This window comes from Hylaeus volcanicus, chromosome 7, assembly GCF_026283585.1.
Source record: "Hylaeus volcanicus isolate JK05 chromosome 7, UHH_iyHylVolc1.0_haploid, whole genome shotgun sequence".
NCBI classification, from domain to species: Eukaryota; Metazoa; Arthropoda; class Insecta; order Hymenoptera; family Colletidae; genus Hylaeus; species Hylaeus volcanicus.
The window spans coordinates 19,149,928-19,164,824 of record NC_071982.1 but is presented as its reverse complement, the minus strand read 5'-3'; the positions used below and the strand labels follow the sequence as shown (position 1 = coordinate 19,164,824).

General features: G+C 47.3%; 1 protein-coding gene across 5 annotated transcripts in view; it reads left to right on the top strand.

Annotated features, from left to right (window-relative positions):
* Positions 1–14,897, top strand: part of LOC128880508 (uncharacterized) — a 261,987-nt gene that overhangs the window by 168,100 nt on the left and 78,990 nt on the right. The window contains exon 1 of one of the 5 annotated variants that reach the window (XM_054130693.1): positions 1,579–3,326. The exons of the other annotated variants lie outside the window; for them this stretch is intronic. The gene's annotated coding sequence lies outside the window, so the exon portion shown is untranslated. Of the gene's footprint in view, positions 1–1,578; positions 3,327–14,897 lie in introns of those variants that run through there. 5 annotated transcript variants of the gene reach the window in all.

Genomic DNA, 14,897 nt, shown 5'->3' with positions numbered 1-14,897 from the left:
GAATTGTGCCATTGGTATTCTTCAGTTAGGATTCTCAAAAGCAAACAAATTTTCGTTCAACCCTTAAATCCTCAACTTCTTGCTCAGTAACACCCTCCCATACTCGATAATCAAAGTTCCATAGACATTCATCACTTACGATTCTCAAGAGCAAACAAATCTTCGTTCAAATCGAGCTTCAACCTGAATTTTCTCCTGGCCTCTTTCTATCCGAACCTGGCTACCATTACAATCCCCACCCTACTGCTTCTGTTACTCCTCTGAAATTTATTTAAAGGTCGTACCTCGCGAGCCACTCCTGGCCCACGGGCCACCAGCCCCCGGTCCAGGCGCGTCGCTTTTTGCGCGACGGCTCGTTCCATCGGCGTCTGCGGTCTATGGGGTGGCTGGAAACCGCGCGCGGACCCCGCTCCGTTTTGCCATTTATTCGACGAGCCCAGGCCGACGACGAGCGTCCACCGCGACGGAGCACAATATCGCGAGCAATACAATAACCACAATGGACCGTTTCGGCATCAACCTGTTCCCCAAAGCCGCTCGCTCTCGTTTGAAGTTCCCGACGCCAGGCGCCGCAGACCGCTTCCCCTCGCGATCCTACGACCGAACGAAAGGATTTCTAAATACTCATCCGCGGTATGTATTTGCGGATATCCGCCGGTAGTCGCATGGCCTCTCGAAATACCGTTGCCTCGAGCCAAACACGAGAACAATTTTATCCGAGTACGATGAATAATGCCAGCGTGTACCTACAGGCTTATTATGGAGTATAATGGCCAATAGCAGGATGCATATAGGAAACGAGGACTTCTACACTAAAATCATAACAAAATGAACGCGAGTCGTAAAATGGAGCGTTATCATTACCATAGAATGGAACACTAAAACTGACTTGCTCACCTCTGCTTATGATCGTCTCGTCAATGACGAAGGAAAGGGTTGTAAGGAAGAAATGGCACTCCTTCTGCAATCCGATCCCCGAAAACCTATCGAGCACACAAGCGCATCCACGACGGCAGGCGGTCAAAGAAGCATCTAATTAATTCCATCCAGTGCTCCCAGCTGTACGACACAAGCAATTCCGCCTGCGTTTTCGCGACGCCTTGTTGCGTTCATGCGCGTAGGAGAGCCGGCTAAGCGTTGGTGATTGGTGGCTCGAGGCGAACCGCTGGGAAAAAAAAGCGGAAACGGTCGTTACCGAGGCGATGGACGCTCGAGCAGAGACATTGGCGATCGTTCGGTCGGAAGACGGGAACAGGTTGGAGGTTGGTTATTCACCTCGACGCAGTTCCTCCGGAAGAACGTATCCTCTTAGGCGTAAACAGTGGATACAAGCTTGAAGGCGCTTCGAGTAGTTCCTTGTCGAGGTAATTTAATATTTGGGCAAACATGGTGCAGTTAAGCGATCACGCCCGGTAGTCGACACTTTTAGAGCTTCTGTCTTCGGGAAAACGTTTCCTTCGCTTCCCATTGGATCGCTTCGCTAGATAGGCTTCTTATTTACCTCTGCGATTAAGGTCGCACAAAAATGTGATACGAAAGAGAATAGTGATAACATTCCTAGAAGTAGCTGGTAATGTTTTTCGTAAACTGATCTTATCGACGCACCATTGTTGCCGTTGTTAATTTTATCTCCACGATTCCAAGCTCCGCTGTTGGAGTCAGCTGTTCCTAGTCGGAAGAACGCATGGCTAGGCTCGTGACCCACATCCCACTCGCGAGTTTCGTTGCTCTTCACGCTGTGTCGCGCTCGCGATCTCGTCGAGACGATAAGGAGACGGATGTTGCGTACCGTCGCGTCGCTGACGCTCTAATCCAGTTTCCTGCGCGCGAATCCAGACCGGATGCGACACGGATAGCTAATTAGGTGTTTCGCAGCTAACCAAGTTGTATACGTTTTCCTGTCATCGAATTGTTATTGCGGGAGCTCGTAGAATTGCTCCAGGTGAGCGAAGAGTACACAGTGAAAAGAAATTGTCTTTTAACAATTATCATAGAATTTTATTTAAAAGTCAATGTTACCAAAGTTCTTTCCAAACAACCCTTTACGTTAATGCACCTCGAATTGCACTGTTTTTCCGTCTTCCCTCTATTGCACCTTACATGTACAACCCTCTTGCGCTCCTCGCACCTAGGTTCATCTAAAAAAGAAGAGACAACTCCCCCAAGATCTCCAGTCCGTCGACGTTAAACAATTTCCGTCCCGACAATAGAGACGCGTCACTTTGCGCGACGACTTTGTCTACTCCCGCGGAATCGTCAGAGTGTCCTGTCGCTCGCATTGTGCCCGCCGACACGAGAACACCCCTGCAAACCCTCGTCGGAGGGCACCACGGTGCAGGCAAAGGGCGCACAACGCGTAGCTTTCGAACCTGGACTCAGCGGGCACGCACACACCCTCCGACCGATGTTTCCTTTTTTCCCCAACGAGTCCCAACCGTGTTCACGGCTCTAAAAGGACGACACGGTTCTTCGTCCTCTTCCCTCCGTTTAGCACCCTCGACGCTCGCTCTTTCGCGCTCTCGTGAAAGGAGTCTGCCACGCACCACGAAGAAAGAAGAGTCGTACTCGAAGAGTGGGGGATTGCTAGCGTAGCAACGCGAATGGAGGGGTGAAATTCTAAGGGTGGGGGAAACCAGCAACGCGATAGTGGATAGAGAGCGAGAACGGTGGGGGGTTAGGCACCGAGCAAAGCCTCCGAGCGATCGGGCGAAAGCAGGGAGCAACAGTGTGCCGCGCGCCGCCGACAAGAGAACGTCGTTACTTGCGTTCCCGTCGTCGTGGTTGCTGAACGCGCGTGTTTCGAGTTCGAGGGTGCGAGAAACTAGCAAGCGCAACGTCCAATTAGATTCCCATGCACACGACCTTCCTGAATCGCGAGTTCTCGGTGCGCGAGTGCGACTTCAATGTCGTTCTTTTTTTTTTTTTTTTTTTTGGAGCAGTTCGACTCAGTGAAATTTCCGTGCCTGGTGAGAGATAGGCAAGATCACGAGTGCGACGAATAGTGAGTCCTTTCCATCCAGTCTGGATTATCGTGCTCGCTGACGACTGTGCTCCAAAAACGTCGAGTCGTTTCTCCGCGAAGGGACGAACGTGTGATTGAAGTGATCTATATAGAAGTGAACCGCGACTCGAGAAACGTACGTTCAGTGGCAAAGTGATCGGTGATGAGAGTACAAACGGAGTAATATATTCTTCGGAAGATCGGGAAATCTGAGTTTGCCGGTCGGTGCGCAGAGGGCCAGGACTCCAGCCACGAGGGAGGCCACCACGTTCTCGAAGGAAATGCGCTGCTAGCAAACCGGCAAGGTGTCGCCCGAATTCTTGAGGTACGCGACCACGTCCGCTCGATCTTGAGTTCGACGATTTCGTAAAAAAGGCTGGAAACCCCCACAACGGCCGCAGCTACTGTGGCATAGGTGGAAAGCAGGCGTTGGCATCGCGTTAATTGACGTTGAAAGCTCGTTTTGCCGAGAAACGCGGCTCCCCAAAGCGTGCAAACTACGTCCAGCGGTGCGTGTACACGTAGAGGGGGATCTCGCGAATAGCACTCCTGAGTTTCGGAGTTCCGCGAGATTTCTGTTCTCCCCGAAAGAGGATTATCCGCGAGCGATCCTGAAAACCGGCTGTCCGAGCTGGATATGATTCCCATCGTAAAAAAGTGGAAAGTGGACCCTAGTCGAATCGATTTTGGATTTGCCGTCGGCTCGACCCGCTCCGAAAATCTGCTCGCGCGAAACGACGAGGTCCGTGATCCTTTTGTATCCCGGCGTGTAAACGAGCCTCGTTTCCAGCGAATCGTGCACTGTTTTCTCGGAGTTGAATGCGAAATAGGGTATTACAATAAGAAATTTTATTTTTGGAGCGATATGCAAGCATTGTGTAGATCGAAAATTCTCCTAGGTTCCATAAATAGTACGGTTGTATGAGAAATCATGCTGCAAGAGAACATCCTATTTGACGTTGTTAGGAAATGGGGTCTAATAAGTCCTCAAATTGTAATTCCTCTTATAGTACTTTATTACATACGCATCGGAATTGGCATTTCTCAAGCTCTTTCTGAAGAGAACTGAACCACTAACGAAAACATACAGGGTCGATAGCCTGAAGCATCGGTGGCTGGACAAGACAAATAAGAAACAGCATTTTGCTTCTCGCGAGAATAATTTCTGTAATAAATTTCTATGAAAAATCCAACAGACGTTTCATATCAATTTCGAACCCGCGTGAGATCGCAATTCTGTGCGTCAAAGCGTCCAACCAGCCTGTGACCACGTATTCCAGGGTTGAATCGTCAGATTTAACGATCTCTGGAATTATCTCGCGCGGTCTCGAACCGCTGCAGAAATTTGCTCGTTTCTCGTCGTCGCGGGATTCGCGTCCCGAGATTCACGGTGCAGACATTTTTCCGCGGTTAACGTAATGCGATAGCTCCGGTGCGTCCGGATCCAATTCACCGACAGACCGACGAGAGAAACGAGACGAGACGGAGAGAGGAATTCCGCGTGTGTCGGGGGTGGCGGAGAAAGGCAGAACTTAACGCGGCGAGCAAACAAATAAAGCATCTCCGACGGGAATTGAAAAGAGCCGACGCGCCCGCGAAAATCGGTATTCGCGACTCGCCGCGAACCGTCGCGGGATTAACACACTGAAATCTAACGGGGTGCCGATCGATTTTTCGGTAAAATATTTGGTGGCGAATTTGCGAACCAATTTCCTATTATGCGTGCCGTGGCGAGCCTTCCAATTATCCGTGCATTTTTTTTCGGTAATTGTCGTTTTCAGTAATGGGGAAATTCAAGGTAGCAATTTTTGGCTCGTAAATGGAAAATTTAGTGGTTGGCAAACGGTTTTATTTTATTTTTTTTTTTTTTTTTGTGAAAATAATAATACATTCTTTGTTTAGTCTGCTGAGCTATGAAACATGATTTTTCGGTATTTATTTACAATATTGGAACAATATTGTTCGCAACGTTTCGAAAAATTCGATTACCAGGACCGCTGTGTTGATTTTATGTCTCTACCTTTCGCTTTTGTCGCCAATGTTATCGTTATTTGTCCCGATTTCCGTGAAAACCGTTCACCCTGTACGTGGACGCGGGTGCAGGAAGCTTTTCCATCGTTCCTTCGGCAAATTATCACCGCGGCGTTCGCGGCTGGTTACGACGAGGGTTCGTTCACCTGTTGGTTAATTTCCATCGAATCACGGGGGGAATGTTTACTCTCGATTGCTCGCCGTAATGGAGAATTTTCATCACGGTAATTAAGCGAATCCCTTACCGTCGAGAAAACGCGGCGGTTGTTCCATTTGCGAAATTAGCAAGAGTGGCGAAACGTTATCGCCGTATTCTTGGGGTTAGCCGTGTCTCTTTTCGACGTCGACCACTCGAATCGATTTACGGAAACGTGGGGCGAAATTAGAAATGATCCGAAGACTCCTGCGAGTTCGTTCGGATTCAGTGGCGAGAACGTCTGTCGCTGACATTTATTAGGAACTTATGGGGTGAGAATTCGAGCTAAAGGAGTAACTTTCCTCCTCCGAAACGCGGCTGTATTTATTTTGGCTCTTCGTCGTGAACCAGAGGCAAGCTAAACCCTTCTACGTAAGAAATAAAATGTACAAATGTATATTTTTCTAAGCTACTAGTATATTAACCCCTCAGACTAGACAAACAAAATTAAAAACAGTCATAGTGAAATATAGAACAGACCTCGGATTTTTTATTAATAACAATAATGTTCCCGCTGACTGCCTACATTTCTCGATTTTTCAACAAGTATCAATTACTATATCATCGAATAAAATGTAAACAACTCTTGGTGCGTTGTTTGTACGATAAACATTACAATCCGAATCAGGTGTATAATCAAATTACGGTACCCGTTCGAATGTTCAATCGAATGGACATTATTAATAAATCACTGCATAGCGATTCTGGCTCGATGTCCATTATTTCAATGAAATTTCGTTTATCTCTACCTGGAGCACGCTACACACTCGTCTTCTCCTATCGTTTTATTCGGTTAATTGGTAATTTTCTACTTCGTCGTTTCGCGTGTAATTTAAAAAATTGTTTGAATTGGTTCGCATGCATCGAGTCACGATTTGATGCCTGGAGGGCCACGGTAGTCGATGAAATTTGAAGTTCAAACGGTAAAAAGCGCATACAATTAGCCTCTAGTTGCGGATGAAACCGTAGGAGTTTCCGATTCCCAAACACGTTCAAAATTCAAAAAGTGACACCCGGTTGGGAACCGACCGATTGAAAGAGTATCTTTTGGATCCGATTTAACGAGAAATTTTAAACACGAGCCGGTTCTATAGCATCTCTGCGCCCTCGTTGGCACTTTTATTTCGAATCGATGCGTTCAGAAGACATTGGAAAGCGGGGACAAAAGAAATGAGGACTCGATAGCAATTAAACCAGCACCAGCGTTTTCCAAACTGTAATTTTTGGTTATTAATACAGATTTTAATATCGTTAATTGTACATATATCCTCTTTAAAAACCAAGTAGCCATGAATTGAAATGGTCCACTATTGTTACTCCAAAAAGGAAAGTGCTCCATGCTGAAAAGAATCTTGAGAAACGCTGAATTAAATCGTCGAGTAACCGCGAAGTATCCTCCGGTAAATATTTTCAGAACTTTCGATGTCCTCTCGAGAAGTCCTGGTCGCGCCCTGGGCAGTGAGCAGTTCCCGGAAACCGCGACAGATGGAGACACGTGACGGCCCGCGAGGATCGACTTTTTGCCTCGTTCCTCGATAATGCGGCGTTCCTCGCGATAGTTTCCGGAAATATTTGTAACGATAACGATTGCCGCGTTTAGATTAGCCCGCCTCTAATGGTGTTTGAACGATACTACGTCTCGATAACGCTAATTGCTCCCGGGGCCCGTTACGTCCCCGAAACGCGCAAGACTCCTAAACTGTTTCTCAAATGGGCCTGGGATCCTCGTTTCCCAGCTGTCGACGAAAGAACTTTCCGAGGCGAATTCTACTAAAAATTTCCAAAGTTCCGCCAACGACTTTGTCGCCGAAGTTTCTGGGGGGCAAAGTGTGGCAAACTAGGTTCGAAAATAGGTGGCTGAGATGGCGTTGGGAGTATTATTATGAGCAATATTTTAGAAGCTCTTAGAAGACGTTTCGTGGATTAATGTAATAATATTCATATCGTTGTATCGCGCTTCCCGTACCCAAGAATAAGGAATCAAACAAGAACACGAATTATTTTCCGTCGAGACTCTTACGACATTTTATTAAATGTATGTTTATTCGTGTCAATTTTTGGTTGGAAACAAATTACATGGCTTTGAATTTTTCTTAAAAAGTGGAACGAACTTCCTGGACAACTCGATATTATAGAACCTAGTGGTAGACAATTGGACAATAGACAATTTCTGTTAGTAATTCTCTAATGAAAATACTTGCACACACAGTGGCCAGTTTCAGCGATAGACAATCTTCATGATAGCACAAAGCATCCAACGAACATCCCCCTATCTCGTACAACAAAAGTGTTCACGTGCTTCATAACCACGCGATATGGATGCTCCAGTCTCGCTAATTCCAGGGTAGTTAGCCCCGACCAGTCAACTGGCTCTTAACATCAAAATAAACCCGTTTCCCACCCCCTTGGCAATCGCCCGCGCCGCGTTGTCTTCTCGTTTCGAATCGAATGAAGAAGCGGTGGTTAAAAGAGGGTAGCTAATCACGATCGAGTTAATGGCCGATAAAACGAACTCCTCCGTACCGAGCACTACTCCAGGCTCGTAAACTCGTTGGAAGAGGGGATGCGTTCGGCGCCCGACGTCTAGCAACCCCTGACACCTGCCCCGCCACTCGCCGAATACCTGACTCTCAAAGTCGTTCCCGTACTCGAGGGCCTCGGTTTAATAAAGCACCGGTGAGAAACGCGGAACACGTGCGTGCAAAAGTTCTCCCCACGGAGCTCGCGGGGAGAGGGTGTAACAGCATTCCAGAGGCGAAACGAAGGAAGAAGAAAGTTACGAGGGTGGTTACGTCGGCGTCGCGCCGAGCAGGGTGGCTAGGAGTAGTTTTAGATGTCCCGTTTTCTGTCGTGTACGCGTAATATTCCATTTTGGGAAATGGAAGGGGTACAGCCTCGCAGGTGGAGAGGGAAACTCGCGACATTTAGCTGATCCTCTTCCTTTATTATTTTTCTTTATTTTAGTTTTGTGAAGGTATCGGTAGGACGCTTCGACCACGAATTGTTTTGGTTTCTTCTCCCTGCGTGGCCACCGCTGTACGCAGTTAGTTACCGATCGTGCAGTCGCTGTATTTACTAACTGTATATACATTTCTTTATTACACATCTCGATATATCACGGTTACATTGGTACGAGTTCTCCAAGCCTGGTGTACCACCATATCCGCGCGAAATCGAGACACGGGCCTGGCCAGCAATATAGGTAACGGAGCCAACGGGGTTTAACGATAGAATTCCTGGGAAGTGCCCGCTGTAGTACCCCGCTTTCCCAGCAAACTTGGATATTGGAAAATAGAGTGAACTTACGTCGAAATGGAACGGTTTCCCCCGTTACCGAGACCTGGCGAAGGTTTCCTTGCAGCGGGGGGCGCCTAAATTTCGTTTCTCGGACGCGAGAACGCCGCGCGAGTGAGCGTCGAATTAAACGATCCCCGTCGATAGAACCAACCCGGGTATCGAGAAAACGAAACTGGGGTATCACCCTCGTGAAAATTCGCTCCTTCATAACCTGGCCGCGGAGTAGGGTGTGAAGTTTGCCTCCACGGCTCGCGGGGGTGAAAAGTTTCGCGACAGTTTGCAGCCCCATCGTGTTCAACTTTTGCGGGACCTTCAACGATGTCCAAGGATTGTGACACTCGTGACGAGAGTATCGATGTTGCCCGAGGGGGATGATCCTGCGAAATTGCTGGCTGCTTTGACCCCGATCGTTCCTCTGTCTCCAGAACTACTCCTGTTGTATTGTAGGGGCGGAGAGGGGGATCGATGCCGACTCGTCGCGGCGCAAATATTTAGAAAGCACTCGGGGCATCGTCAGGACTGCGTTTAAAGCGTTTTATAAATTTATCTTTGGAGCTGAACGATCGCGATCGATCGAGGAACCTTGTGCCTCGATCTCGAGGGGGTTGATGGATTCGTTGCAGACATTGGAGCTCCTTACCTCTCGTTACTTCACTTATAGTCGGCCCCCGAAGTATTCGTACTCTCTGTATCTATTCAAGGAATTTGCCTAAATTACATGTCAATCCTGATGTTTCCAAACAAATTTTTATAATAAATATCTGCATGTGTAAAGCCTGTTTGTGTACATATCTATGAAGTGCATCTAGATGGAAATAGGTTCGGTAGGTTGCGAAATGGCGACAGGGCTCCCTGGGGAAGTACCATTTCCATGTGTTGGATCATTAAACTTTAATATTTTACGAGATATATTTTATACCTTATCTCAGGAAATTACTTTATTAAATTACTACCGTCCCCCCACTGCACAGTGGTTAACATGTTTCATTAGATTTTTAAGTTCCCTTGAAATTATACTCGAGCAGTTAGTTTCAATCTTAATTTTCCTGGGATAGCCACCGTCTTCGACTTCCTCTTTAATCTGCGATGCTATATTCCTAGTAGTCGGAACATTCCGTACATTTCTGCGTTTCGTTGTTCATTTTTATTCTGCTTCGCAAACAAAGGGTTCTCCAGACTCTTTTGTCACTGAAAACTCACCTTCTACTTTCATTATCTAAATTATGCTATTCGTATTTTTTTAAACGAAATCCTGAAGCGACTCCGGAAAAGCTTTTACAATCCACCCATCAACTTCCTCGTTATACGCAGGTTAGAATTAAAACTCAGGGTCAGCAGCCTGAATTGTTACATATTCGATAGTTGGTAGGCCCCTTGGTCGATGCACCTCCGAATTCTTGGCTCGAAGAACCCTCCTCGTAGCCTGTAAATCCGCAGAGTGGCCAAGAATCGAGAGGAATCTATATAGCGTGGAAAACGTACGAGAGTCGAAGGAATTAAGACGCGGCGCCATCCGACGCTCATTTTCATGACGAGCGTCGTTTGCATCCTCTTTATTTACGACTGCTCGCGAGCACGCGGATCGTAAGGCGGGAAAATTATTGCATGTGGGCGGTCCGCGTATTTTCCGATGCCCGCTGATTTACCGATCGTTAAGCTCTACGAATTTACACGTTCCTTTTCACCGATCGCTATTCCCCTCGTGTTTTATTATTCGTCGCGCGCGCCCACGCACCCTACGACCTTTGTTTCAGCCCTGCGAATAAATCTGGGACTTTTATTCCTCGCTTCGAGTCACATTCGCAGTGGGCTCTACTCTTGAAATTGAATCTGACGTGCGGGGGTAGGAATTCTCCTTTCTTTTTTACTTGTTACTTTAATTTTATCAGGGTGGTTTGCAAGAGTGAAAGTAAATAACACAGGGTTGTTCAATCTTCGAATTTATTGATCGATATATTACTTTTCCAAGAGTATTCCATTGCGAACTAGATTCCACAAACAATAATTAAACTAGCCTCCTGTTGCTCGAGTCAAGAGACCGAATTCCATACAGAATCATGGAATGCTTCTTAGGGTTGCAGCAGTGGAAACTCGTGCAAAATGCTCGGAAGTCTCGGAGTCCCGATACAAAGGAGTCCGATAAAGAATCGCCAGGATGAGTTTGGAAATACCAGTTTGCCCGCATTCGAGGTGGGACGGCGGTTGTCGCGGACGCGGTAAGAAGGCGGTGGACGTCCGAGACGCGTACGCCGGAAATGTTCTTTTTCTTCGTTGGTGGGAAACGAAGTGACGTCGAAAAGGGACCAGCAGAGAAAATAGTCGGGGATAAAAACATGGGGGAAAAAGGAATGCGTCAGACGGCACGCATCGTCGTCGGTAGCGACGCGCAGCTCCGGGGGATCTTGGGAAACGTTACGAGCAGGAGATCACCCTCCGGGGAATATCACCGGGCGCAGAGGTTATTTCTGGATCGCGAAAACTTTTAATAGCTTTCTGATAGCTTATTGGCCGACCTTATAAATAATTTCATATCTCGCATCGTCCCATCGAGCCTGTCCGCTACTTTTTCCACGACCTCGAGGTTTTTTCTCCACCCCCGCATTGTGCAACGCCGGTGTCCGAAGGTAGAGCGCACCAGGGACCTGAGAAAACTTTGTTCCATGCGAGAGAAATTATTGCCATTACTATTTATTAGGCGGCATGGGCGGTGCGTGGGAGGAACCGCGCAAGGACGGATCGTGTTGCAGGCAAATAGTGAAATATCGCACGTTGGACGACTGAAAAAGAATGTTGTATCTATCGATGAGAGTTATTAGCACCGGGAATTGAGGTGATACTCGTTGGATTACGATCAATTTTTATTTCAAGCTTAGGTTTGGCTTTAGTTTGCCTGCTATGGTACAGAAAAATAAAAAAGATGGTTCACAGGTTGATTGCCACGTTGCCTATATACAGGTGTATAGGTGACAGTGCTGTTTATTGAAGAACTACAAAAATTAATTTTGGAAGTTAAATTTTATGTCAAAGAAAATGAATTTGATGGAAATAATATTGCCTACCCGAGAAATGCTGGAGAATCTTGTCAAAATTATTTACTGGTATTACGTTTAGAATGTCTTTATTACAAAAATAAATAGGTTTTACACTTTACACTTTTGCACTTTTACACTTTACAATTTACAATTTACGATGAACAAACGATGTCTCCCTCCCCCCGAAAAAGCGGCATAAACTCCCCATAAAATTCAATTTTCGAATTTAATAAACAGCTGTGTCCGAATCCCTGAGGAAACCGCGAGCACGTGCGTCGCGAGCGTGCAGCGTGCGACGGCGGCCATTCAGCGACAGAATTATGAAACTCGTCGGTGCCCTTAATTAAAACCGAGTCGCTGGTCGATTCGAAATCAAACGAAAGTTACGTGAACGCCGAGAGGAAGGTTGGCCAAGCGGGGGTGGTATAACGTAGCAGCAGCTATTGCGGAAACAATCGGTGGAGCCCGGGGGGGTTGCAGCCGCGCCCTTCGCTCGACCCTTCGTTTCGTAACCGCGCGACCACCCTTTTCCGCTGTCCACCTATAAATAACGTTTCTTACGCACGTTGGAGCAATTTTCTCGCGGAGATACCGCCGGAAACGATCCCGGCTGCATGCATAATCGCAACGAGTGTCGGGGTCGAGCTGAAAATTTCGGCCGCAATAATTGCGCGTCTGGGGCGCCGGAACGCGCGTATCTCGTTATCAGATGCCAGGAGAAATTTTTGTTGGGCCGTTCCAAACCCTTCCTGCCCGTTAATAATCCTCTATGCGAACCTTCCGTGCGCCTAAACGCGGGGTTATTCAAATTCAAGATGGACTTGCCATTTGAAGTTTCATTAGGGCTCGCTTTGACACGGGGTCGAAGATTCGTGATAGCTTATATTACGTTTTAATTCGGTATAATTACGAACGAATCAATCGTAATTTCAGCTCTGATAGGGTTCAGGTTTGGATGACGACATAGAGTGCTTTGTACTCTCAGCGATGTTCCTCACGAAGTATGACAAATATTGTTGTTTGCGATACGCCGTTGAATGGCGGCTCTAATGGAACGTAAAATAAACATTACATCGCCCCGACATCAGATTTTGCCACCCCGCGAACCCGCCACGCCGTGGGCTATAATTAACGTCTTCTCTCGCATCAACTTCTGCAACGAGCTTGTTGCATTCGTGCGCAATTTACATCGTTGATTTCGATATTAGTTTCATCCCCTACCGAACCGTCTATCGGAATAATCCTTCGGCTTGTCGGATATTTCGTATCGTTCCAAATCAAGGATCCTCATCCGTACATCGTGTCGCAATTTACGAAAGAACCCGAAAACTGCAATAATAAATCCCTACACATTACCAAGAGTATCAACAACCAATTAGCTTTCTTTAAAAGGAAAACATTCCTATACGAAATATTCCGCTTGCCAGCGACGTTCCCACGCGCGATCAATCTCAACGCGTTGGATCACGGCTCGATGTCAATGACAGCGCCAAGGGGTCTAATCTCCGGCAACCTGTTCCCCGGCAGTTATCGCTAATTTGAACGACACATCCCGTCGAGAGGGACGCCTGTTCCGCGTTTAATCGTCGCGTATCGCAAGTATCCCGTCCAGCGGCGTTCGACGCGAATAAACAGTCGCTACGAGGTGCTTCGTTCCGTGTGGTCCGGCAGGTTGAGACTGGTAATCGTCTATCCTCGCATAAACGCGAAGAGGACGAAGACGAGGAAAGAACGCCGCGCCGTAAAGGATGGGAATATTACCATAGAGGACGCACCGCGTCTTTTCCATGGTAGTTATGCCCGTGACGTAATGAAATTACGTTGCATCGAGCATCGGGTCATAAAGAGGACGTCACCGCGCCCTTTATGGTCGCTGGTCCGTCTCCAAGGGATACGTTTCGGCCGTTTCTCGCGGAGAATGCGGCATCGTAATTTCGTTATCGCTCTTTGTCCTCGTTTCCCTTCCTTGCTCGCGGGATAATTGGTTCTTTTGATTAGAAACATCGCGGACAGAGGAAAGAATTGTTCCGACGAACCCTCGGTGGGCAACTGGAGCAGAGACACCCTCGAACGATTTCACGGTGGATCGGAGCATTGCGAGTCGTCAGAGAAATCAGAAAGACATTTCTCTATGGTCGACGAGAACTTGAAGGAGGCTTCGGGAAAGGGGAGTCGTTGCAGCGTGACTCGAAAGCGACCAAAATGGATCCTCTCGGCGTGGGTCGAGCGTGTGCCGCGCGCGAGGAAGGGAATTGATGAGTGCCGGTGGACGACGCCGGGTCAGAGAAAGCGGACAAATTGAGAACGATGTGGGAGGAAAACACTGTTTAAAAAGTATCCCAGGCGGTCCTCGCGCGTCGACGATATCTCGGAATCCATGAAATTTACTACACTCGTGTCTATAACGTAACAGCTCATATTTGTGTCACTAATGCAAGAATTTAGTTTTAAAAGAAGCGAACTCCTATAACGTGCTTATAACGTATTTCGGTGCAAGGAATTTGTCCGTGCCAAATAGAAACGTGTCGACGAATCGCGCCGCGTATTTGCAAACAGCAATAATCATCTTCGCCAGGTGTATTCAGTTTAGGCAGCGAAGCAGGAACGATAACCCCTCGAACGCGTGCGTTGGTCGAATTTGTATCACTTAACCGGGAGATACGGGACTCGGTGCGCGACGCTAATGCTGAAATAATGCTACACTGGACGCTAGGTACTAACACGCAACTACATTCTGGCCATATCGAAAATCCAACCGGTCCCTGTCGATGCATCGTTCCACCACGGTGAAATTCTTAAGAGAACAGAGTAACAATACCAAAGCGAAGAATCTCTTCTTTGTGCATCTTCCTAAAAAACGATTCCGCCTTTGAATTTTTCATAAAAATTTTCACGAACTTTCTATACAGCCCAATGCGACAACAGACAAAGTCTACATCCTTTTTAGGATAAATTTAAAGCTCGAAACGCAAGGTAAATATTCCATCACCACCGTCCCACGCCAGGATGTTTTCATCGACAGTGTTTGGCTGGTCGTGTCACCGAGGAAAGCTCTGCGCGTCGTTACCGAGGGAATTATTCATACGCCATTTCGGACGCGGCAAACGTTAGGCGTTCCGTCTTTTTTCTTCGCCGGGCAACGCTCGCTAATGACCGTATTTGCGCAATTACCGCCGGGACCAGGCGTACTTGGAGTCGCAGTTTTCTCCGCAGAACTGCGAACGAGATTAACACCGTTTTCCTACCCTCCCCGTGTCTTCGGTTTCGGGGGTTCCCCGTCGAAAATATCGAAGTTCTGGGTAATTATTACGAACGAGTTAAAAAGTCCATTCAGCGTTAC